At 42.9% G+C, this 24886-nt stretch overlaps 2 long non-coding RNA genes across 2 annotated transcripts; one reads left to right on the top strand and one right to left on the bottom strand.

The window, feature by feature from the left end:
* The first annotated feature begins 4986 nt into the window (after positions 1 to 4986).
* Positions 4987 to 23883, top strand: LOC134478981 (uncharacterized). Its single transcript, XR_010051817.1, has 3 exons — positions 4987 to 5757; positions 6291 to 6710; positions 22579 to 23883. It is a non-coding gene; the product is annotated as an uncharacterized LOC134478981 (long non-coding RNA).
* LOC134478982 (uncharacterized) lies at positions 6487 to 7025 on the bottom strand. Its single transcript, XR_010051818.1, has 2 exons — positions 6827 to 7025; positions 6487 to 6725 (listed from the first exon to the last, which is right to left on the bottom strand). It is a non-coding gene; the product is annotated as an uncharacterized LOC134478982 (long non-coding RNA).
* Positions 23884 to 24886: the final 1003 nt, after the last annotated feature.

Below are 24886 nucleotides of genomic sequence, written 5' to 3'. Positions count from 1 at the left end.
CACACACACACACACACACAGAGAGAGAGAGAGTCTTTCTTGACACAGGATTTCCCTATGTAGACCTCTCCGGCCTTGAACTCAGAAACCCACTTATTTCTGCCTCCCAAGTGCTGAGATTAAAGGCGTGTGCCATCACTGCTATTAAATTTTTACCCTAACTGTAGTATAGAGAACGTAACAATGAAATCTGGTCTTCAACTTTTCCTGATTGACTGTATCACCTCATTTTCTCTACTCTTGACTTCCTCCTTTCCACAAAGTCTAAATTCTCTGCAAAGTTGAAAACTGAAGGGTGATGGATGAATCACTTTAATGGCCTCTAAATCATGCACACACCCAGGCACATGTCTGCCAAGAGGACTCTTCCTATCACCACTGGTAGAAAGACTCTCTCAGTCCTTCTTTACATGTATTTACACCCATGAAACGATAACCCCACTCCTGGGAGTTGATTATTTTTTTTAAAAAAAAGATTAATCTCCATAGGAAGGAGGAAAAACTACACTAAAAGATATTGCTCACTGTTTACTTCAAACCCCAGCACAGACCCTTGAGCAGTAGATGAGAGGATGGGCACTGTCTGTGGTGGTTTCAATGTCATGAGAACCACAATGAGGAGAGACAAAGCACTTGCCCGGTGGATTGCAAAGACATCTGAGAAGAAGAGGTATGTGAAGGGAGTAGCTGTCCATGGTGTACCCTCTGTGGGTCAGGCTCTGAGCTTTTACATTAACCATCTCATTTATTCTTCAGAACAGTCACAAGGATAGATATGATCACTATAATTTATGGATTAGGAACACAGGGCTCAGAGACGTGGAGTTATTTTCCAAGCTCATGACTACAGTTGATGAGCTAATACTCAGAATTCAAACCGAACTGGGTGGATTTTTGTTGTCATAGTGGCTCTGGCTTACAGAGTCACCGTGTCTCCAAGAACATTAAGCCACTGAATGTTCTGCAATTGTTCTTGGGGAAGTAGGAGGCTGAGCTCCTGCAAACTGCTGCGAATTCCAGCAGGCATGTACAGAGATGGTCCTTGACTTATGACTTAGTACCTGTACTTCATGGTGGTGCAGAAACAATGTGCCTCCAGTAGAAGCCTTAATTTTTGAAGTTTGGTCTTCTCCCAGGGATACAGTGTGATACCCTTGCCGTGCTGGCTAGAGCAGGGAGTGACAGCTCTCAGTCAGCTTTGCTCTCATGAATAGAACCATCCCATGCATTACGGAGCTGTGATGCTCTGCAGGAAGGGTGAACCAAACACATTCTTGAACCTATTATGGGTTTATTGGGATGTAACCTCACTGTAAGTCATGGGACACCTGTACATGTGTGTGTGTGCTTTGATTTAAGTATCTTTCACTATGTTTGGCTGACTCATTAGCATTGAACTTATGGCCAGTAAAGCTCTACTATTTTTGAATAAAGCTTTTTCTGGTAAATGAATTATCCCACTGAGCCACATCATAGCCTTTCACACAGAGAAATACTATGCAGTTCTGCTGGGCAGAGAGTAGTGGAGCAGGCCTAATCCCAGCTTATCAGGGGGCTGTTTTTGATTCTCCTGATCAAAAAACAAAAGTATACAAGCTCACTGGCAGATCACTCATGTATCATATGTGATGCCTGGGGCTCACTAGTCTGTACTATGATGGAGAGAAAGGGAGGGGGGATGAGAATGAATATGTTTAGGGGCGGTGAATTCACAACAGAAGGCACAAATGTGCAAAATCCATAGCACTGAACATACCCCAAATAGTGTACATTTTTTGATGTTGAAAACAGAATTAAAACAGCATTACTTCAACTGGGGACCAGCACTTTGGCGATGTAAGTTTTTCACTGTTCCACATGTCTGTGAGCAATTGTGAAATCATTGATTTGGGGAATTAAAAAAATTGTAGTGAGAAAGTTCTACAAAGTTTCATGGATTCTGTAATCCATGAAAAACAAGGATAGATAGTTTACCCACTCACAGAACAAGCGGGTGTGTCTATGAAAATGCAGACGCAGCCCTAGACATAGGATAGACAATTAGGAAGACTGGCATTCTGAGAAAGGGCAGTGTATAAGGAGTATATTATCATCAATGGTAATGGCAGATGGGATATTAGAGAGTGGGTTCAGGAGAGTGAATTTGGGAGAGTCGGGTTGGCAGGCTTCAGTTCATTCAAGGTAGTCCCTGGGGAATCTGGCAAAGTATCATCTAAACAAAACCGTCGAAGGGCTGACTTGGGAGTAAGCAGGAACCTGCTTAGCCAGAGGCCAATGTGACCGGAGCTGAGAGAAGAGGCAATAAGTGAGGAGATCACAGAGAAAGATGCAGTCAAGGGTATCAGAAGCTTGCATGGAAACCTCAAGCCTCTAGACTTAGTTTTTAAATGGACCACGGCAGGAAGTGCAATCGGAGCACTGGATGCTAGTCAGTGACCACAAGACTGGGGAAAGCAAAACAAAACAAACAAAACAAAACAAAACCACTCTTATTCTTTGACCAAGAGAGGATCTTGGTAGGGTGACAGAAGCCCTCAGTCACCCACCCCTGCTTCATCTGGGGCAGGGTAGGATGCCTGAAGCTGCCTGATTTAGGAAAACGACTGAAAATCAGCCCTGGCTTGGGTGAGATTCTACGATAACATGACCCGGGGCTGCAATGCTGAGGGCAATTTCATCAGCATCAGCATCTGTCGTGCATCCCAGGCAAAGTCAGTCACAACAAACAAACCATCCCTAGGACAACAGCAGCAGTGACTGGAAGGAAGTCTATGGGCCAATGAGCTGTGGAAACTGGGCAGAGCTCTGCTTGCTGAGCTGGTCTCAGTGAGTACCTAAATGTCTGCCGGGAGAACTTCCTTCGCCTCCCTCAAGTGTCTTAGCTGCCTGAGAGGGAAACTGAGGTCTAGATAGTAAACGTGACAAGCTTCCGAATATCAAAGGAATGGCTGACCAAGGTGCCCAGTGAGCTCTGTCACCAAACTGCTACCCACTGTGGTTAATACTATAGTTTAGGAGAAAAAGTTCGATGGCTTTCTTCAGGTTGAAAACAAAATAAAACTGAATGACATTGGTTTGTCCAGCTGTCTTCACAGCTGCCTTAAAGGCTCAGGTGGTGACAGCAGTGTGTTCGGTGACCTGGATTTATTTATTACATATTTTTATTGTTACAACCTGGCCACTCAGTGTCTGGCTCTCAGAGTGTCCTGTGGATATATGTATACCATAATAGGAATAAGTTCCACGAGAAATATTCTCATTTCACCAGCGTGGTTACTCTACATGGAAATCAGTTGAAAAGAATTAAAATTCTATTTCTGCTACCAGACTGTAACTACTTTGGTAGTTTTCTGTGTGGAAGCCTCTGCAGGATTCTGTGGCTTCAGGATTCAGCTCCCATGATGCGTTGACTCCCCAGGAAAGTCGTAAGTGGTTGGTCAGGGTCAGTGGCTTGCATGTCAGCCATGAGTCTGGGACATGGTAAGAAAAGGAGTATTTGATTGGCTATTTTTGGTTATATTTTGGTATAAGTACTTTCATGATAGCGTATTTCAAACTCCCAATGGTGAATACATTTGCAGAGCTCCTGGAAACGGGAACTCTGCCTTCCTAAGCCTTCTCCTACAGTCTCGCATCTCTGCGGCTCTTTGAAGAGAGAGGACTAGAGTCGGGAGAGGTGGTTGATTCTGTTAAAAATTCCAGACTCTCAGGGATTGCAGAGATAAAGCGATTATAAAGCAAGATATGAAGGCATTTGCGTTTGATCCCCAGAATCCACAGGGCCATGATTGTGTATCCCAGCAAAGGGGAGAGGGAGGTGGTAGATTTCTGGGGCTTACTAGTCAACCAGCTTACCTAACTGGTAATTTCCAGGCCACTGAGCTATCATGTCTTAAAATAGGGTGAACAGCATTCCTGAGAGACAGCACCATTTAGTTTTTGCCGTGTTTATTTTGTTGTTGTTTTGCTTTAGATAAAGTGCTCCAAATTGAGTGTTCACGCTGTGTTAATGTTTAGCTTATGATACAGGACTCAACAGAAGTGCTCTCTTCCTGGTGGGGTCTGATATGTGTCTATGTGTAGGCGTGCATGCTCCACATGTGTATTGAGAAACAACAAAATCCACGTAGAGTGCTGGAAGAGCTTTTGAGCACACAGGGACTTAAGGAGCCAAGGCAAGTAAAACATCCTGGTCCTTATTGTAAATCTTTATGGGGCTCTGGTCCTTTTCCAGAGCTCTCCAATCTTAATAAACAGGCTTGGAGAAGTGTCTAGAACAGGGGACTTGATGTGAGCTTAGCTTTAGCATGTTCTGGTTAAAGCTACTGGGACAAAGTCAAGGCCACTGGATCCCTTGGGGACTAGTCTTCCCAGAAGCTATGACAATGACGACAAGGGGCAACCACTAGGTGGGGCTGTGGCCGAGGGGACTCCAGGGTTCCCATTATGCGGGTTCCAGTTTCTATTTCCTTATTCTTGCTCTCTCCTTTTCCGTTCTCCTCTCTCCCTTGGTGCTTACTCCTGTTGCTCTCTTAGCTGAAGAAGCCTGGGTTAGCCACCTCCTTGTGCACACATCTATACAGCTTGCTTTAGCAGGGACCAAGGGCCTGAGCCTTCTCCTGCAGGCCTGGACACTGGGTGGAATGCATGACTCCACTTTCCTGTGCTTTTGTTTTGTTTTGTTGTTTTGTTTTGATTCTTTTCTCTTCCAACATCCTCAGCTCCACTCTTCGGCCTGAAGACGGATAAATAAACAAACCGAAACTGAAATTGAACATTGGCCCCAAAGTGAGGACATCTGGGAGGCTTGTAGGGAAATGTACACGCTTGCTGGGTTTCCGGTTACATATTTTATGTTGCCTGGTAACAGAGCCCACAGTTCACTTTCAGGCTTTCTTCTCCCCCATCCCCTGTTTATAGTGTAATTACTGCCGTGACTTCATAATCCCCCAGTGAACAGCTGTCAGGGGGGCCCAACTGCTGAATAAACAGGGTTTTACAAGCTCTCCTCCACTGGCCCGTTTACTAAATAGATCAATATTTGGTTTGTAGGCAAAGAGATTAGGAGGTGGAAGTGTCTTTTGAAAAAGTCTGTTGGCTTCCCAGGGCCTGCCAGCACACCTGAGAATGTGGGAAAGAAAACGCAGGCTCACGGAGAAAAAAAAGACCCCTTCAAGACGTTCACCTGCTAGAGATTTCTGAAGGAGCACCTTGTCTTTAGGAAGGCACCCTCTTCAGGGGACATTTTAGGCTCTTAATTCTAACTCCCAGAGAATTCTACTTTCTTCTTCCTCTATCTCCCCACCTCTCTTTTTTCCTGCCCGATCACATGCTCTTTAATCTTTCTAAATGGATATTATAGCCTCAGGGACTCCAAGAAGATTCATGGATAAACAGGAACTAAGCCCCTGAAATGTCGGTCTCCTTCCTACCATCTTCTCCACCCAAAAGCCCTGGTTAGAAACTCCATCAAGAGAGCAGCCTCTGAGGGTTCTTTGTCCAACTCAAGGTCTGTGTGACACTCTGGGAAAGGGTAATCTTGACCTTGTTTTTTATGTGTAAGGAAAGTAAGGCTAAAAGGCAGGAGCCCTGTCTGAAGTTTCAGGAGCCATACATTCTAAACCTCTAGGTTGACTGGCTCTAGGACCTTAGTCCTAGCAATAGTCAATAAGCCCTTTGTGGATTTGTTCTTACAAGGAATGGGCTGCTGGGTCTAAAGGTTTCCAAAAAGGAGTGAAGCAATGTCTGATTGAGCAGGTAAGAGTTCGCTGCTAAGGTCCGAAAGATAGAGGGAACTCCACAGAGTTGCCCTGCCTTCAGTGTGGGAAGGGGAGAGTTAGCCCATTACTGTGATCATCAAAGGAGACAAGGGATGAGTGTAACTTGCCAAGATCACGGTCTCTTTAGAGCTAGCAAGTTTAATTTACCCAGAAGCTAAAACCACAATGAAGAAAGGCTTGGAGGTAAAAACTGGGATGGAAAGAGGACAAGAATAATCACAACCAATGCCAGTGCTGACCTTTCCTAGGCTGCCGAGCTCCCTTCCTGTGTATAGTCTCCAGTAGCCTGTACATCTACCCTCACAAAGACAAGGGCACTGCGCTAATTCAACTTTAGACTTAACTGCTCTGTGTCCTGGTGTTTCATCGCATTGTCTCAGGGCCTTATGTCCCTAGGTTGCAAATAATTGATGTTCAGGGGTCATCAAGACTGTTGTGGGTTGCCTTGCATGTAAATATTTGACCACCCTCATATGGATCTAGCCGTAATACTTTGCATTTTCCTTTCAGAAGTGGCTGATGAACATGGAAAGAGAAACATCAAAGTGATGCAGTGCTCCAGGTTGATGACCTAGATAGAGGAGGCCAGGGACATTTGCACGGCATCTGATGCATCCTTTGTTGTTGCCATGCAAAAACACGTCACCGGCTGATTAACTCATCTCATAGGATAATCAAGTGTCTCTGTGAAAAAGAAAAGTCTGCATTTGGCCTCATTCTGGGAGACATGATGAGACTTCTCTCAACAAAGTGTTACAAAAGGCCTGCACATGTGAACGTGCCCCATGGAGACCCTCCGCCTGAAGTGGTAGGGTTGAAGTGCCATGGCGGACTGTCAACAAGGTCGGTCTCAGACACTCTTTAGAAACTCCAATATTCTCTTCGTGCAAGGATGAATGCCAGAATCCAGTCATCACTCTGCCATCCCAGGTTGGTAGCTTCTCTCTGAAAGACAGCACAATTTCACTTCAGTTTCATATAGATCTGTATGTAGATTGGCGCTGTGATAACATTCCTTCATGCTAAGTCTGTCCAAGACAACCAACCTGTTTCCAAGATCTAATTTTGTACGTGGGAATCTTGCCTTGCCCTGATTTCCAGACCCATAGGCAGGCTTGGCAAGATGCATCTAGGCAAGGTTCCGTGCTCTACCCTGCTGCCCTGAACTAGGCATCCTCTTCCTCCTTGGTTAGACAAAGCACCTGTCCTGACACGGGGGCTGTCTGTGCTGGTTTGTAAAGCTCCTTGTGATTGATGGGTCCCTGGAGAACTCAAAACTCTTATTTGTTTGCTAATAAGTAAAATACACAAAGAGCCCATTATGACAATGTGTGTGTGTATGTATGTATGTATGTATGTATGTTACAGTGTATCTCTCTCTCTCTCTCTCTCTCTCTCTCTCTCTCTCTCTGTGTGTGTGTGTGTGTGTGTGTGTGTGTGTGTGTGTGTGTGTGGTTTTTGTGTATGTTTAAAGCCCTCCAGCTTACTTCATCAGCCAGGACTTTTAAGCTGTAGTATTCATCTAACCACTGACTGGAGGGTTTGTTAAAATTCAGGGTTCCGGCCATTCTTAGAACTCCTGATTCCTCATGACCCAAAACTTGAGAAGGTGCACCTTTAACCAATGCCTAGCTAACTTTTCTCACACCCAAGGAGGTCCGTGTATGCATAGTCCACCATAGCCATTTGAGTTCCTGGAGCCACTGGAAGCTTACCTTTTAGCTGTCTTTTGACAGCAGTTTATTTTTTGCTGTTTGCAGTTGGTCCTTCTTCCACAGAAGAGTACTGGGATTGCCTGTTTCCTCTTAATATGAAAATTGAGTGGTCTTCTACAGTACGGTATTTCATATCCCAGTGTAATCTCTATCATGGCAGCCAGGAGATGTGCATGAGTTCCTAATCTACCTTCTGATTCACAACACTGCATCTTTGAATGTGCCTCCTGGTCCAGAAGTCCTCCCCAGTGGTTTCTGAACTGTAGGTCAGTATGGAATAGAGCATATCCCCGGGTTACCCCGCCCCCATTAAAACTCCTTAAGACTTCTAGAATAAACTATCTTTACAGGATTTTGTAATGTTAGGATTTGTTCTTAAGCTTCCTCTGCCAGCAAACAAAAGGAAACAGGAAGAACGAGACAAAAAAGGGCTCAATTTGAAATTCTCCAAGTACCGTGTACAGAGGTGTCAATTCAGGTTGTACTTTGAGAAGTACCTGGGCACAAAATTCTAATAGTCACCTATTTCCACACTAGTCACATGGAGATCTCTTGGGAAGAAAGCTGTGATTCAAACCTGCAGATCTAGATGCCCTAGCACAAATGTTGTGGCAATTACCACTCTACTCTGTCTTTGTACCTTGGCTGTTCTGTATCTTATCCATGAGGCACACAGAATAGAATTAGGGTTTTCATTTTATAAGTGAAGAAAGTGTTCTAAGACAAGATCTTCATCGACTACCTCAGAGGATCATGGGTCATTTGTTCATTCATCCATTTAAGTATTTTTTTTTGTAGCAGTTACCATGGGCATGGACTTATTAAGAGTGATAATTTATATTAATCATGCTCAGATTTTCAGTGAGTTAGATAAACTCTGAGTGAATATAAACTCACATTCCTGATAAAGACCAGGAAAGAATGTTTTGCTCAAGGGAAAGCAATACAGGCCATAATGGGCTAAGTGAACCTGGAGGCTAGGAATGGCTTCCTTGGGGAAAGGCCAGGTGTGTAGATAAGCAGGAGATGTCTATTGGGCAAGGAGAGAAAAGCAGGCTCCAACAGTGGTAGTTACATGAGCATGCAGGTCTAAATCACTTTGGGACTCTGGGCTCTCCTCCATAATTGAGCCCTTCTCTTTATAACTCTGGAAAGGTAAATGGTGTATATGGTAGCATGAGTACACATGTGAATACACCCTGGAGCATGCGTGCATGTACACACACACACACACACACACACACACACACACACACACACACACACCACACGTATCCAAACTCATACCTCAGACATTCATGAAAACATACAGAGAGGGAGGGAAGGAGAGAAAGAGGGAGGGAAAAGAAAGTACATTAGCTTGGATCAGAGATGTACTCCTGAGAGCTGTGTCTGACTGTTGATACTCAAAGCTCCCTTTCTTCAGGATGCTCAGAATGATTCAAATGATATCTCTGACTAATATCTTATTAGAAAACTTTGTTGAGAGTCTCCTGACAAAGGGTGGTCCTTCATCACAGCAGTGTGGAGGAGATTGGAGAGTTCTGACAGTGATTCCATGACATGAAATTCCAGAGCCGAGAATGCTTTGGTGTCTTCACCCTCTCTTGTCTCTGTCATGTTCTTTGTGTTAATTGGGAAAGACCAGAGGAAGCCTTTAGATGCTCTGCCATGCTGCCCCAAGCAGTATCTGTGGACATTAATATTATCCTTTTAAGAATTTACATTTTTACACATTTTAAACAGTAAATCTGTTTTTATTCTGCATAATGTATCACCAATATCAATTACCACGATACTATAAGCATCTGTATGACTAAAAGTTGGTGAGTATTAAAGACAAGTGGTTTAGTCTTCCCAACATGTTAACCTACCTCCTAAACTTCTCTGTGAGGCAACCTCTGGGTATTGTTCAGTATTGTAAAGCTTTTTAAATTAAATTGCTTGTGTATGTATATGTCTGTATGTGGGCAAATGCGCATGCATGTAGGTTCATGGGAAGGATATTGGCATCAGATACTCTGGATCTGGAAATACAAACCATTGTGAAGCTGCCAGACATAGTGCTGGGAACGAAGGTCAGGTCGTCTACAAGAACAGGAAGTGTTTGTAACCACCGAGACACCATCCAGCCCACTTCCCAATGTCTTAGATGAGAAACACGTTGATTCAGGAAAAAGTAGTTGAAAACTGTGCATGTCCTGATCTTACAGAAGCAAAGAAAACAACAGAGTATTAAATGTGAAATAAAGTAGGGGCTGACACAGACTTTGATGAATACTAATAACAGCTACTGCTTTGGGAGGTTTTGTCACCGCCAGATAATGTGACAGGTGTTTTCCTTATTCCACCTCAGGCCATTTACTCAACTTCAGTTTTAAAGAAAAGCACAGATGCTCAGAAAAGATGAGCAACATGTCCCCAGTCGCTTAGCTAGTGAATGGGATTCAAGGACTCTGAATCTTAAGATCATGATATTTCCCAGCATTATAACCTAGTGAGGGTCTGTACCCCTTTGTTTTCCCATCTGTAAAATGAATAAATCAATACTCACCCCTTTATATGCCTCAAAGGAATGATGGCACAATAACTATTATTAGTCAGAATAGTATCTTTACTGTGGGTAAGACTTCAGCCTCCAAGATATTTTTTGTGTTCTGAGTCCCATGTGAGTGGCACTACATTCCCGTGCCATGGGTATAATCATGCCCATCTTCCAGGTGAGGAAGCTGAGGCTCAGAGAGGAAAGGTGATTGGTCCAGGTTCACAGCCCTGAAGAAGAGTAGTGCCAGAAAATTGATGCTGACATCACTGTCAGGCTCATCTCTTGTCAGCTGCCTTTGTAATTACGAAGATAACTGTAGTCCACCGGAAGTTGCCCATGGGAAGGAAGGACTCAATAACATTTACACAGGTGGTCATTATCTTTGAAGCCATGCTTGTTATGGGTTTCCAAAGGACAGTTGTAAAATGTTTGGTCCTTTTCCCCTTTGAGTTCAACCACTTCCTACATCTCTTGACCACAGGGACCACAGTACTCTTCTCATGGATCCTCTGGGCTACCATGGTCCCTTGAAACCACTGTGTCTCGGCTTTATCATGTGCTTGGCTCTCTTCTCTCTTGATGGGCTTGAAGGAAGTTGGAGGTACTGAGGAATTTAATTAACATTTTAGAACCTTGAATTGTGGATATAGTCATTACATTGCCCTCTTATGTAAATTGATGTGAGAGCAAGACACGCCCACCCCAACAACAGAAAGCTGGATTACAATTAAGAACATTCCTGACCTTTGGGTTTGGTCAAACAGATGAATAAAATCTATCAGACGAAGTATAAAGTGATTTTGAAAGATGAGCGCTATTTTCTGAAGAAGAGTTCAAGACCTCAGGCTCAGCATGGAGATGGTTTTTCTACTGCAGGAGAGTCTTTGCGAGTCTTTGTGTGTGGACAAAATAAAATGTCATAGGAACTGTTTTTAGGACTCTGTGACTCAGGAAATAGAGACATTAGGCAGAACTTAGGAATTAGTTCACTAGGATAGTTAATGGTTTTTTAAAGGGAAAAGAATGTAAAAAAGAAATGCGGAACATAGATCAAAATAGAACAGGTATTTGTGGTCATGATCTTGGTTATAATATATGAGATAATACAGAGGGAAAGTGGGTATCTTCTTGGAGGAAAGAGAACAAGCAGCATCATTTCAGGTCCCCTCTGCTTTCCAAAAGTTGGACTAAAGATACAGCCTTCCCACAGCCTCTGCATAATCCCATCAACGGATGATTAAATTAACGTAATGTGCCAGTGGGGAGGAAGTAGAGGGCATGTGACACTCTCAGAAAGACTGTTAGGTACAGTTTTCCTTGCATTGACAGAAGTCTTGAGTGACCATGAGGGTCATATTGAAGAGACCCTTGGAGCTAAGACAATTAGGAGAGATTCTCCCAGGCTGGGAAATGTGTCTGTTTTCTCTAATGTGAGCGAAACAGAAAGCACGTGTAGAGCAATCCTACACAGGACGTGTAGAGCAATTCTGTCCCATGCTGACAGAAATATCAGCATGTTTGCCCTATACTCTCACGCTTCTGTTGATTACCACGCCCTGAGCAGGCACACTGTGTTACAATGACAAAAGGAAAAAGGAAGAGCATGTGCTGGTTTTTAGTCCAGTGAACAGATTTTTTTTTCTAGGTTTCAGAAAGGAAACCAGGACTTAGCACAGTCCTTTTGCAAGCATGAGAAACTGTTCAAATACAGATATACTGATACTGAATTCCATTCCCCACCACTTTCAAAGCACCCCCTCAAAGTCAGACACCTATCTTTTTCCTGTCTCTGACCCTTTTCCCTTTGCTGGGAATATCATTCATTCACGTATTTAGTTATACAAAAAATATTTGCAGGACACTTACCATGTGTCTGAGAATTGGCTTAGCATTAGGAAAATACATGGATAGGAACATGTGACTGCTTTCCAGAAGCAGAACATGTTGGGAGGGACAGGTATGGGCAAGAAGAGCTCAGCACAGTGTGGCATGTTCTCTGAGTAAAAAGTAGACAACGTACTGCGAAGTCATAGCTAATGAAGCAGTCAACCCTTCCAGCAGCTGGGGAGACAATGGAAGGAGATGGCAAAAGGACGTCGGACAGGGCGTTTTGGAAATGCTACATGGCAACATTTATCAGGTGGTCTGAAAAGTAACCCTCAAAGGAAAACAAAGAGCTCGTCGTAACAGGTGTCCATTGGGTGGCTTCTGTATGCAGAGTGATCAACAAGGCCCCAAGTCCCTGCCTCATGGAGCTTGTATTTTGATGCCAGAGTTGGATACACAATAATGAAAAAGTCGAAAACACAATGCCTACTCATGAGGAATTCACCAATGAAGGTAGAAGTCAAGCAGGGAAGTGGTGTTCCAGGTACCTGCTAAGACAAAGTCCCAGCTGAGGCCTTTGAGGGTAGAACAAGGCATGAGACACATCACACTGCTCAGTGTGGAAGGAGATCAAGGAAGAAAGGTGGGTAATAGAGGGGGGAAATTGTCCAGAGGGATGGAGTAGCTGGAGTGTAGGTCACGAAGAACTTTAGAAGCTGTGAAAGATGATGTGGGCACTCAGCCAATCAATTTGTATATTTACCATTTATTACAGGAATGTATTACTGAGTAAAAGGATGTTCAAAGAGACATTTAACATCCAGTTACTCCTACAAATGTTAAATAAAATTCATATTGTGAATAGAAGAGCTGGCTTCTCTCATCTTCAATTTAATCAAAACGGATCTCTACTCTCTTGCTGATATGTTCTGAAAAGCGTGTTATAACTGGTCATCTAAATGGATCACTTAAAACCCGAAGTTGGGGAAAGAAGCAGACAAAAATTTTAGGTAAAACCACTGGGAAACCTGTTTGGCCTAGGTCAGAACCAATAGCTGTCACCATGGCTTCCTTTGGTTTCTGTATCAGATTCACTCTGAAAAACAGATGACACTACCCAAATATACCACCCTTAAGCTTGCCTACCACAGCCTGGAACCAAAAGGCCTCTATTATGGTTCAACCCTTTTTCTCTTCTGGAACATTCTCTGTGGGGATTTTCTAGAAAGCAACATAGACCATGGAGGTGGCTCTGGGACCACTGACAAATGTAGAGAAGCCTGAACTACACAGTACACACGAAGTGAGCTTGTATCCAAGCCTGTTCCCCACACCCATTGTGAGAACCATGCCCTGGTCCTTGGCTTTGACTCTGTCCCCTGGCCGTTTCAGAGACCTGGACACTACAGGCCCAGGCTTCCTGTTGTTACTGAGCAGGCTGAGCTAAAACGGAGAAGTGGCCGAGGCTGTTATGGTCCTTTGAGAACTATTAAACCAGGCCTTTAGCAAAACAAGAGTTGGAGGAGAGAGCAAGAAGGGAAGTCCTTATTGTTATCCAATGACTCTAGGTGTTGACCTAGGTATGCCCGCACGATGTTGATTTCCCAAAGATCAGGAAATGTTGGGGGATGGAGGGACCAACTACCTGATTCTCAGCCTCACCAGCCTATCTCCTCTCTACTTAGAAGAGGGTCAGTTGGCGACTTAAAAGCCTTTCACAAGCAGCCTCCTCTCCTGGTACTACTGATGGGTCTCAGCAAGTGAAGGTAGGTAGGTTTCCTGGCTAAAGAATGAACTCAGCTTTTTACTGGAAATTTACCATGATTCCTTCTCCTGACATCCAGGGTCAAGTGGGTTTTTGCTCACAGCTTGCTGAGTGCTTGGTGTGACAACCACATACACCTCATCTCCTTAGCGAAAGCTGTCCGCTTTCATCCCTGCAGTCTCTCTGTTTTCCCAATGCTGACCATCTCCCCTGTCAGTATCCCCTTCTGACCACCCTGGTTTAGAAAATTGAGTCTAGAGACTGGAAATGACCTGCTCTAAATTCCAAATCAATTCCTTTCCCGCTTTTCCTTTTGCGGGCTTTGTCAGAACAATGCTACGAACTACAATTTGTCTAGAGTCCTTTTCCCAGGAACATTTTAAGGGATATAAGAGCTTCCTTGAATGTGCTCATAGATAAAACACCCAAGCCACATTTCCTTCGCCCCATAGTCTTCTCAAGGGACCCCCAGTCCCCATAACTCCCCATTCCATGGGAGAGAAAAAAATCAAGTAAACCCCTACAGAGAAGGAATTCAAGGACACAGAAAAACAGGTTTTGAAATGCTCGAATGGCAGACAGGTCTTTCAGACTTGATCTTGCCAGGTTGCCTCAATTCTGTGCTTTCATTAAACGTATTAGTATACTTTTAGAAATGTAATCACAGTAAAAAAGTTTAAATGGCTTCTGACTCATTTTCTTAATATTAGGCAAACACACATGACCCGCGTGTGGGCACACCTCCATCCCCACGCCCCCCCCCACATCTTACTCATTTCACATGCTAGATTAAATTTTACTGTTTTGTACATGATCTTGTAATTAAGAGCATTCTCTTTGAAGAGACAATTATAGTTACAGATGGCAGCGAGCGGGAAGCTCAAAGCATGTTTCCTGGTATTAACCAAAAGCCACTGCATTACTACTTAGAAATCTCACTGAAGTTTCAAAATAATAAAGTAAGAATGCTTATAAAAATGCTGAGAACACTTTGCCTGAAGCCGCTGTAATTATTCAAATAATTGGTGTGTCATTGTGGGACTTCAGAATCAGTCTCCTCTCTCCAGCAACCTCCACATCCTGTTTGTAGAACATAAAGGCGACCTGGTGTACGAAGTCATTCTATCTAGTTCTGCCACAACCAAGTGCCCAAGGATAAAAATGACTCACCTAGGATTCTACAGGAAGCTGGCTGCAGAGGTGGGCCTGGCCAGCTCGCCTCCTGAATCTCAGTCTGCAGGTCCCATTACCCACTCTTCTTTTATCCTCAAGCTAAGAGGTGGTTTTCAAATGGTTGCTTCCTTGCCTCTGCTGAGCTCTAAACTAGGGAAGGCTAGCTCAGCTTCTGTAGCTATAAAAATATCATGTGTGTTGAGATAGACAATTAACCAACACAATGCTGAAAGGTGTCTGTGACGTTCAAGGAGAAGGTCTCCCTGGGGCAGGGCTCATGCTTCATTTATCCTGACAAATACAGTATGCAGGTCAGTGCTTTTCCAATGCTTTAGGCATCACGGTGCTTCTGTGAGATGTGGTATCCCCCCCTTTGCAGAGAGGGATATTGAGGCTCAGGGAAACAAAATGGATCTTGCAGAAAATATCTTAGCCAAGATACAGTGGAGATGTGGCTCAAATCCAGGCATTAACCGTTCTCAAGTCCATGGTTTGGTTTTGTTAATTTTATGCTGATGAACTTCTACCTGGGCAATAGCTAGAAAGAGCAGAGGCAAACCAGTAATTAACTAAAGGCAAACGGAACTATCTGAAACTAATGGTGCTGGCCAGAGGCAGACTCCTTGTTGTTGGAGTATAAGAGAGGTCTAGTTATGCCTATGGCGGGTGTTTTGAAAGATGGCTCTAGAGGAAAAACATAGCTGTATTTCCCCCACTGTGTGTCAGGAACTGTAAGAACTGTAGTGCCCTTACCAGAAAAGCTGACTGCTATTACAGCAACACAATTGTTTAATTGTGGAAAACAAAGACTTGGGATGTTTTTACAGTCAGTATTCAGCACGTAAACAAAATTTGCATACCTTTCTAGTAATGTTGTGCTAGAATGCTTAACTTTCAAAGTTGCCATTTCAGGGTCAAACTGTTTGGGCAAAAAGGTTTACTGTGTGACACACTGTGGCTTCCAAGATGAGGTTTTGTTTGTGTTTCATTTTGTTTTTTCTTTTTTTGCTTTTGTTTTTGTTTTTTGAGTCCCAAGTTGCAAGTGCAGGGGGTGGCTATGGAGGGAGATGTGTGGAATTGGGGTAGATGATGTGAAATTCACAAAGACTTAATAGTGTTTTGTTTTGTTTTGTTTTTAAGTTGGTATTTTAGTTAATGACCCGATTTAGTTAGACGAATTCTGATTTGAGACCAGGACAGAATTTTCTTCAATTTCTGAAATGTCCTTAAACAAGGTTTTTGCCAGTTTGTAGTATGTTTTGCAGAGTGGTACTCCCCAGCCAGCATTGAGCATTCATCACAAAACCCAAATATTGATAAAGTCTGAAAAGTGTCAGATGTGTTTTATGTCCCACAGTATCAAATATTTTGCCAAGACTTAGTTTGCTAGTATGAGAATACCCATCTCATTAACACAAAAAATTGCTTTTGTCTTTAATAAAGGGTAAAATTACAGGTACATGAAAGAACTGTTTTAAAGGAAATGTATTCATAATTTCTTTTTGTCATTAAATGTTGGATTTGTATCCCCATTTCATTGATTTCTGTATACCTGGAACTGAATAAATGTCTTGGAGGAAAAGAGGTTGCAAGCTGATAAATTGAAGAAGTGCTGAGTCAGGGATTGCTTCCTCAGCGTCTGATGGCTTCCTTCTGGATTTCATGCAGCTTGCTTGCTTTGTGGAGGTGCTGTGCTGATGGGTGCAGGTGCATATGTGTGCTCTGAGTAGGGGCTTTCAGTGGCTTCCCTTTGGCCTTCATTCTGAAGCCTCCATCTCTCCAGAGCTCCCTCTTGACACACTGGCTCAGTGAGATAGCATTTCCCAGCATCTCCAATCCTGCTTTGCTCTGCAGGAGTCCGAGCATTTATCATTAGTCTAGCAGGATTACCTCAGTTGCTTGCTGTGATTCACCGTTCCTACTTCCTTACCTGACCTCCAGCAAAATTTCAGTTTTGCCCAGAAAATAAACATGTAAACTTTGCGGATAAAACCAAGTACTTAGAACTTATGCTAGTAAATGAGGAATTTACTAAAAGTATTCCTTAAGAAAATGAAAAGAAGTCACTAGAGGCCCTTCAAATTTTTTCACTTTTATTATTACTTGTATATGTGTGTATATGTGAGTATGTGCACACACCTGTGTCAGGGTATGGACACCTTAGTGCAAGGGTTTGAGGAGGAATTCCCAGGAGATGGAGTTACTGGCAGTTGTGAGCTAGACATGGGTGGTAAGACCAAACCTGGCTCCTTTGTAAGAGCGAGCAGTGTACTCTCTTAACTGCCGGCCCATCTCTCCATCCCCGGTGGCCTTAATTTCTTACACAGGGAGCAGATGCAGAAGAGGGTACCTTTATCCCGCTCCAATCATCTGCTCACATAACCATGTCAGAGGCCACACTCCACTGACATCTAATAAGGAGAAAATAATTTACAAGGCACAGACACATTACAGGTAAAAATACCAGGGCTTGAACTGCAGTAGCACCAGCACGAATACTTTAATATAAAGAATAAAATAGAGACATTTGAGGCTCAAATGAGAGGACTTGAGCTATTTTATCTAAAATGGGGTAATAATCTGGAGTATAAAATTCTAGCCTGGAGGTCAGAATCCTCAGTAAAAATTCTACGAAGTCTCATCTTCACACCCCATTCATTATGTGTTCATCTTTTTGTAATCTATCTGTCCATCTGTCTACCTACCCGTCCCTCTGTCCTATTAGCCATTCATCCATCATCCACCTACCCATCTACCCACAAAACTAGTAATGTTTCCCAAGATAGTACTATTGCTTGAGGTAGGAGCACTGCAGTCGATAGGATAGCAAGCTACCAAGTGGATAGTATAGTCAGCAGTTAAGGCGGACAAGGTCCCTGCAAACACTGAAGTTACATCATGGTAAACGTACTGAAGAAAATTAAACAGGAAAAAGAGGAAAAGTTTTCACTTTCCTGATTACAAAAACTCCTTCCTTGACTTTAGTACCTATAGGTTCCATGAACCTAATTCTTTCTTTTTAAATTTTCGCCAAAATTCAGCCATCCAAGCAACCCTAAATAGAGAACGGAGGATGTTAAACCACAAAGTCCTCTAAGGACATTTCAAAAGGCATTATCTTTCAAATAGAATTGGATAAGTAGGTTTTAATTTAAAGATTAATTTCACTTAATTTGACCAATTTCAATCTAATATAACTGTGACAATAGAACAACTTTAAATACTCTGCCTATTGATTAAATAAACATTTCTTGAGTACCTAGGAGGTGGCTGGCACTGGGCTAGATGCTGGAATTGCCAAGAGGATAATATATTGGCCTTCTACTTGAGAGCCTGGATATCTCTTGGGACTGCAAACAAACAGTGACAGGAATCACAGCCAGCTGGCAAGATGCTTTAAGATAGTGCTCTATGAAGTGCTGAAGGGAGAGCGTGACTAAGTCATGGCTGGAAGAGAAGGTTGGAGAAAGCCTCATAGAAGGGCTGCTTTTAAGCTGAGTCTTAAGGAATGAGAAGTCCTTGCCTGTACTCAACAATTTCCCTGTAATTGAACTAAGTCAGGGTGACTTGATTGCAAACATTAATCACTCCACGAGTGTTGTTGATATGGGAATGGTTTAGTCAAGTTTGAAAAGAACATCATGGTCATTTAGGTACCCAACAAGCCATAACACGAGAGGGAAACTCTGCAGTTCTGAAAATGTACAAGGAATGTATGCAACTTCCGTTTTTCAAAATTGGTTTAGGAAAGTTGAATCTCAGTACAAACCTTGGGGAAAAAATGCAAAGTTCATAAAGGTTTAATAAATGCCTTGCGACGTGCTTTCAACTCCAGAGAATAAAGGTAACCTCTGCCAGAAGTGACTTACAGAATTCCGGGTACTTTTGCCTGGGTAACCCCTTATTACTTCAGTGAATCCTGGTCAGAGGCCATTGCGGGGTGGGTGGTGAAGCTGGCTAACAGGCCTTGACACAAAGCCTTCCTTTGAACCTAAGGATCATAGCTTCAATTCAGCCCATAAAATTAAATCCCTGCTTAGTTCCTATGATGCCTACAAGGTAGAAACATCCCGTCTTCCATTTATGGACCAGAGAGCTGCGATAAGCTCTATCCTCTGCTTTGAGAGCCAAATGGGAATTTCTGAGCGTTAAAACAAAGCCAAACAAAACACGAGATTCACTAGGATTTTCAGCAATATATCAGAAATAATTTATTTATGGACATCTATTTGCAACACTGTGAAAAGGTAGATATGCACAGTAACTTCCTCGCACAGGCAGACGGAAGAATTAGATTAAATTCATTCAGAAGAAAGTGTGTTTCTGGACGAATAAACAAGCACGGCCTGACCTGACTTCATCTACATCCCAGATTTACAGTTTCAATGGGACAGAAAGGCAAAGTATGGGAGAGAATGCTAACTGCTGCTTCTTCAAGGGCTTGTTCTTCCACTTTGTCACATGGCAAGATTCTGGGTGCTATGAGTTAAAAGGTATGGAGCCCCCTTGAATGGGCCCACCTTCATATTTCTTCCTTCGCTAGAAAATGTCGTTTCTATCTAAGACACTGCTATACAATATCCCAACCTTGTAGATGCTTACTCCTCATATCCCATTTTTTAGAGAAGCAAATAGAATATGCATGACATTTTAATTTGCATTTTCTCGAAGGTTAAAGATGTTGAACTTTTTCATATGTTTATTGGCCATTAGTACTTTCCGTCTTTTGAGAGAAGCTCGATTATTAATGAATTGTTTGGCTTTTAATATGTGTATATTTTTCACTGTCGTTGTTGTTGTTCGAGTGCTAATCTCCTGCCGCATGCATAATTTGCGAAGATTTTCCTCTTGCCTGTAAACCGTAGCTTCAGATTGTTTCCTTTGCCACACAGAAGCTTTTAATACAATCCCATTTGTCTGCTCTTGGCATTATCTCCTAAGTTATACATTAAGTGCACTAAGTCAAGGTATAGAAGACAAATAGCTCATTTCTCTTTCATTTGTGGACCCTAGAATTTTGTATAGATACACACACAGACACACAGACACACACACACACACACACACACACACACACACACACACACGCACGCTTATTCATCTGAGTGAGAGGGGAGGTGAAAAGAGAAGAGAGAAGGAAGACACTAATGGGGAAAGCTAGGGGGTGCCAAAGGGAGGGAGCTGTGGGGCGAACGGTGAAGATTGTCACTGTACATGATATACTTGACAGAAATTATCTAATGAAATCTGACACCATATCTAGTGACTATGCAGCAAGTGAATGCCCTAGAAAAATGGACCACTTTCTGTGCCTGCTTCAGCCTCCTTCCCGGAATTGTGATTCCGCGGTCTGATCTTCTCTTAGAATTTATGTCTAGGCCTTTAAGAAACATTTCTTTCCCTCGAAGCTCTGTTCGGAATTTAGAGTGAATTCCCACACCAGCCAGATTTGTATTAACGTAGGACTGAAATAAATTTGCAGCAGGAACGCAATGCTTAGCAAGCCGCAGAAGCCATGTGACATTTATTTGTGACATTTCTTAGTAGTTCGTATAGAACCTCAATTTTGCAAATCAGAAAGCTGTTTTACAGGGATTGTGGATGGGAACGGTATGCTGCTTGAGACTAAGCACTGTAGTTGAGGGGGAGAATGTGGACACAGGAACAGACACAAGTGAATACTTTTCTTGGAAGTTGTTAGCATTTAAGCTTCAGGCTGTTTCACTTGCTCAAGCCTCTCTTGCCTGCTCAAGCGATTTGGTAATATTTTCAAAGATAGTTATTCGTAATTTGTGACTTAATTTCTTACTGTAACCAAAACATAACTTCTATAGTCTATGCTATATTTGGGATTCTGTGGTCTTTTACTAGAGGGTTCACTCCCACATATTTATTGTATAAAAACTGACTGTATGCTTGAGCCTGAATAAAAACGAAGTTGCTTCCTGTGAGATGTGTTTTAGTTCTATCAAGAGGCAGGCGTGCTGGTGCATGTTGGCCTGAGACTGCCTGCGCTGAGTATTTAAATATTAAAATGTTTCCAGGATCTGGCTGACTCTGCTTATATAGTGGCTCATGCTTTGACTCAGAACCGTGTTGCTAACGACTTACACATGCATGGCATAAATACTCACGTCACTGCAGTTTGAGTCTGTGGACGACTTAGAAATGAGGTATTACAGATGAGGACACTAAGAATCAGAGCACTCCAATAACTTACTAGATGTCACAGTGTTAGATATGACAAGCTGTAACTCAGCATTTGTCTCTGACTCCCCCCCCCCACAGTCCAGTTGTTCTGCCTTAGTGCTTGAACCATAAAACGTTGATCTAGAATTCTCATGACATTGTTTTTACACTTCTTGTGGTTTCAGTGAGAATGGCCCTCATAGTGGGTCATTAAATATTTGTTTCCCCACTTAGTAGAACTGTTGGGATAGGATTAGGAAGCTTGGCCTTGTTGGAGGAGGTTTATCACTAGGGGTGGGCTTTGAGACTTCAAAAGTCCATGTCATTCCCAGTTAGCATGCCCTGTTTGGCCCATGCTTGTGGGACAGAATGTTAGCTCTCTGCTACTGTTCCAGCACCATTCTGCCTGCTGCTATGCTTCCTGACATGGTGGCTATGAAGTAACCCTCTGAACTGTAAGTGTCCAAAAACTGCTTCTTTTGTCAGTTGCCTTCACTATAGTGTCTTAGCACGGCAATAGAAAAGTAAGATTACGACACCTCTCCTTTAAAATAGCAAAAATAAAATAACAAACAAACAAACAAAAACAAAAACTGACTAAAATAATATTATGACATTTTAAGTGAGAAATGTCTCCCCTAGGTTGAGGCATTTGAACACTTTGTTTCTAGTTGATGGCACTGTTTGGAGAAGGTGGGAGGTGAAGCCTTGGTGGACGAGGTACATCATTCAAGGCAGGCTTTCAAAGTTCACAGGCTTGCCATACTTACATTTCTCTCTCTGTTTTGTGCTTTCCATTGAGAATGTGAGCTCTCAGCTTTCTGTCCCTGTTTCCATTCCTGTCGGTTGATGTCTGGTTGCTCTAGTGGACTCTTGTCCTTCTGAAATGATAAATAAAAGAAACTCTCCCATAAGTCACTTTTGGTTATGATATTTTATCACAGCAATAAAAACATAACACAAATACCAAACCCTTAAGAGGGATGTGTGTGTGTGTGTGTGTGTGTGTGTGTGTGTGTGTGTGTGCGTGTGTGTTTGTGGAGAGAGAGAATTAAGAGTTAGCAGACAAAATAATGTCCTGCCACTCCAAAGGTGTCTGCATTCTACTTCCTGAAATCTATCAAAGTTATTTTTCATGGGAGGAACAACTTTGAAAAGTTGGTTAAGTAAAGACCTTAAGGTGGAGAGCTGATTCTAACATACCTAGAGGGGCCCTATGTGTACAAAAAGAGAGAAAATGGAAGGTTAGTGCCAGAGAATGAGTGTTACTGACAAATGCAGATCTCAGGGCAGAAGTAGACGGATCCCAGAGACTGAGGTTTGAAATAATACAGTGTATTCACAGCACAGTCATGCTGGTGACATGTTAGAGCATGAACCAAGGAATTCATGAATCTTCTGGAAGCTGAGAAAACAGGGAAAGGGAGTCTTTCTAAGGACATGGTTGGTTGCCCCATAAATTCCATGCCACTGTTGTGTCACCTGTCAGACCCTGACCCAGATGGTCATTACTGTAGTTCACACACAAGGTTCATAATTGGGTAAGAATAATGACTAAAAATGATGATAACTTTTCTCCTCCAGGAGCATGCACCTTCCAACACTAAAGACAGCTATCCAGTCGGGATGAGCCTTCAAGGCCATTACAAGATCGATTTCTTCATGTTCTACTCAAGTATGTAGTATCTTCAGCTCTAGGGTCTTATCACTCAGTTCTGGAGAATGGCCAAGAGTAGTGACAATAGTCTGTAATGTTTGAGTAATCTATGTCTACCCCACTGACAAATAACTCCAAAGGAGGTTGAAGTCCCACTGATGTCCCATTATGGGTAAATACATTTAAACTCTCTCTCTCTCTCTCTCTCTCTCTCTCTCTCTCTCTCTCTCTCTCTCCCTCCCCTCTCTCTGCATATAATTTACTACACTTCTACAATAGAAGGTTTCTATATAACATTTTTGAAAGTTCTTTAATGCCGTTTGTTACTCCATGTGTTCTCTGTCCAGTCCTATTTCCCATACCATTTAACACCCCCAATGCATTATTCCCCTTTGTGCCTTAATACTGTTAAGGAATAGAACTACTCTGAATCTCAGTTTGTAAAAGAAACATGTATTTGTATGTATGGGATTTAATTTGCTTGGTGGATGTTATTGATCAGTCAACAGTGTTGCCATGTGTACAAATGGGACCAGTTCTTAGATGTCTGGCTCACTGCTAGACAGAGAAATCAGTAATGTTTTGTCCACGTTGGACAACAAATAAATATATGGTGTTCCAATGCTATTGTAAGATCAGCCACAGCTAACACATAATGAATTGCCATGGTTGTGTTCTGATGAGTATGAAAGACCGAAATTTGAATTTTGAGCCATCTTCATAGGCCCTGAAATAATGATCTTTTGATTATTTTTCTCTTAGTGCTGGATGTTGAACTTAGGGCCTATTCCTGCTAGCAAGTGCTAGGCCACTGGGCTATGTCCCCAGTCCTTCATTTAAGTATTTTAAGCAGGAGAAGGACATGGAGAAGTCTCATAGGATTGATAGAAAAGTAAGCTCTCCAGACCAGCCAGCTAGATAGGTATAACCCTCTATAGGAGAAGCTTCATAGTAAAGCAGATGGAGGCTATTTCAGAGATCCACAACTGCTCAAAATGTTGACAATACATGACTAAGTGACCACGGAATGCCCAGTCCCAATCAATTCTATAATGCAGACCCAACAGCAAAGGCTCAAAGAACAACAGAGGTGAAAAAAAGGGATGGAAAGACATGAGGACCAGGACTCCTATGAGAGTGTCTTCTAGGCATGACATGAATGCTGTACCCATGAGATGCCAGCCACACAGGGCCTAGCAAGACCTGCATGATGACAACACCAGTTGACAGGTTAGCACAAATAGATGGAATTCTGCATTGTGTGTAGAGGACTTGGTTTGCTCCAGGAATAAACTCCCTGGTAGGTTATCCAATCTCAATGAGTCCTAAACACATATACATTCAAGAAACACTGAATACACTTGGCAGGTTTTTATATATACATGTATTTGTGTATAGACATGAATGTTTATACATGTGTTTGCATATAAGCATAAGTGTATATGTATGAATGTAGTCATCATAGAAGGAGAGGTCATGAATTTGAGAGGGAGTAGGGGGGTACTGGAGAAGTTGGATGGGAGCAAGGAATTGGTAGATATGATGTAATTCCTTCAATAGTGTATGGACATCTCAAAAAAGAAAACTTCACACTAAAAGGGGTGGGGGAAACAATTCTAGGTTATGGGCCATACTTTAAAAAAAGTAAACTAGGTGAGAGAGAGACCCAACCGCCTGGTCAGGTGGGCACTCCTGAGGCTGCAGAGCAGAAGAGACCACCAACACTGCTCACCCCTGCCCACATCCCTGGCCCAAGAGGAAACTGTATAAGGCCTCTGGGCTCCCGTGGGGGAGGGCCCAGGAGTGGCAGGACACCTGCCTGAGACACCGCTGGAACCTGAAAGAAACAGACCGGATAAACAGTTCTCTGCACCCAAATCCCGTGGGAGGGAGAGCTAAACCTTCAGAGAGGCAGACAAGCCTGGGAAACCAGAAGAGACTGCTCCCTGCACACACATCTCGGACGCCAGAGGAAAAAGCCAAAGACCATCTGGAACCCTGGTGCACTGAAGCTCCCGGAAGGGGCGGCACAGGTCTTCCTGGTTGCTGCCGCTGCAGAGAGCCCCTGGGCAGCACCCCACGAGCGAACCTGAGCCTCGGGACCACAGGTAAGACCAAATTTTCTGCTGCAAGAAAGCTGCCTGGTGAACTCAAGACACAGGCCCACAGGAACAGCTGAAGACCTGTAGAGAGGAAAAACTACACGCCCGAAAGCAGAACACTCTGTCCCCATAA

This window comes from Rattus norvegicus, chromosome 5 (genome assembly GCF_036323735.1).
Source record: "Rattus norvegicus strain BN/NHsdMcwi chromosome 5, GRCr8, whole genome shotgun sequence".
In the NCBI taxonomy this organism is placed as follows: Eukaryota; Metazoa; Chordata; class Mammalia; order Rodentia; family Muridae; genus Rattus; species Rattus norvegicus.
The sequence above is the reverse complement of the archived record's forward strand: the minus strand, read 5'-3'. Positions and strand labels throughout refer to the sequence as shown.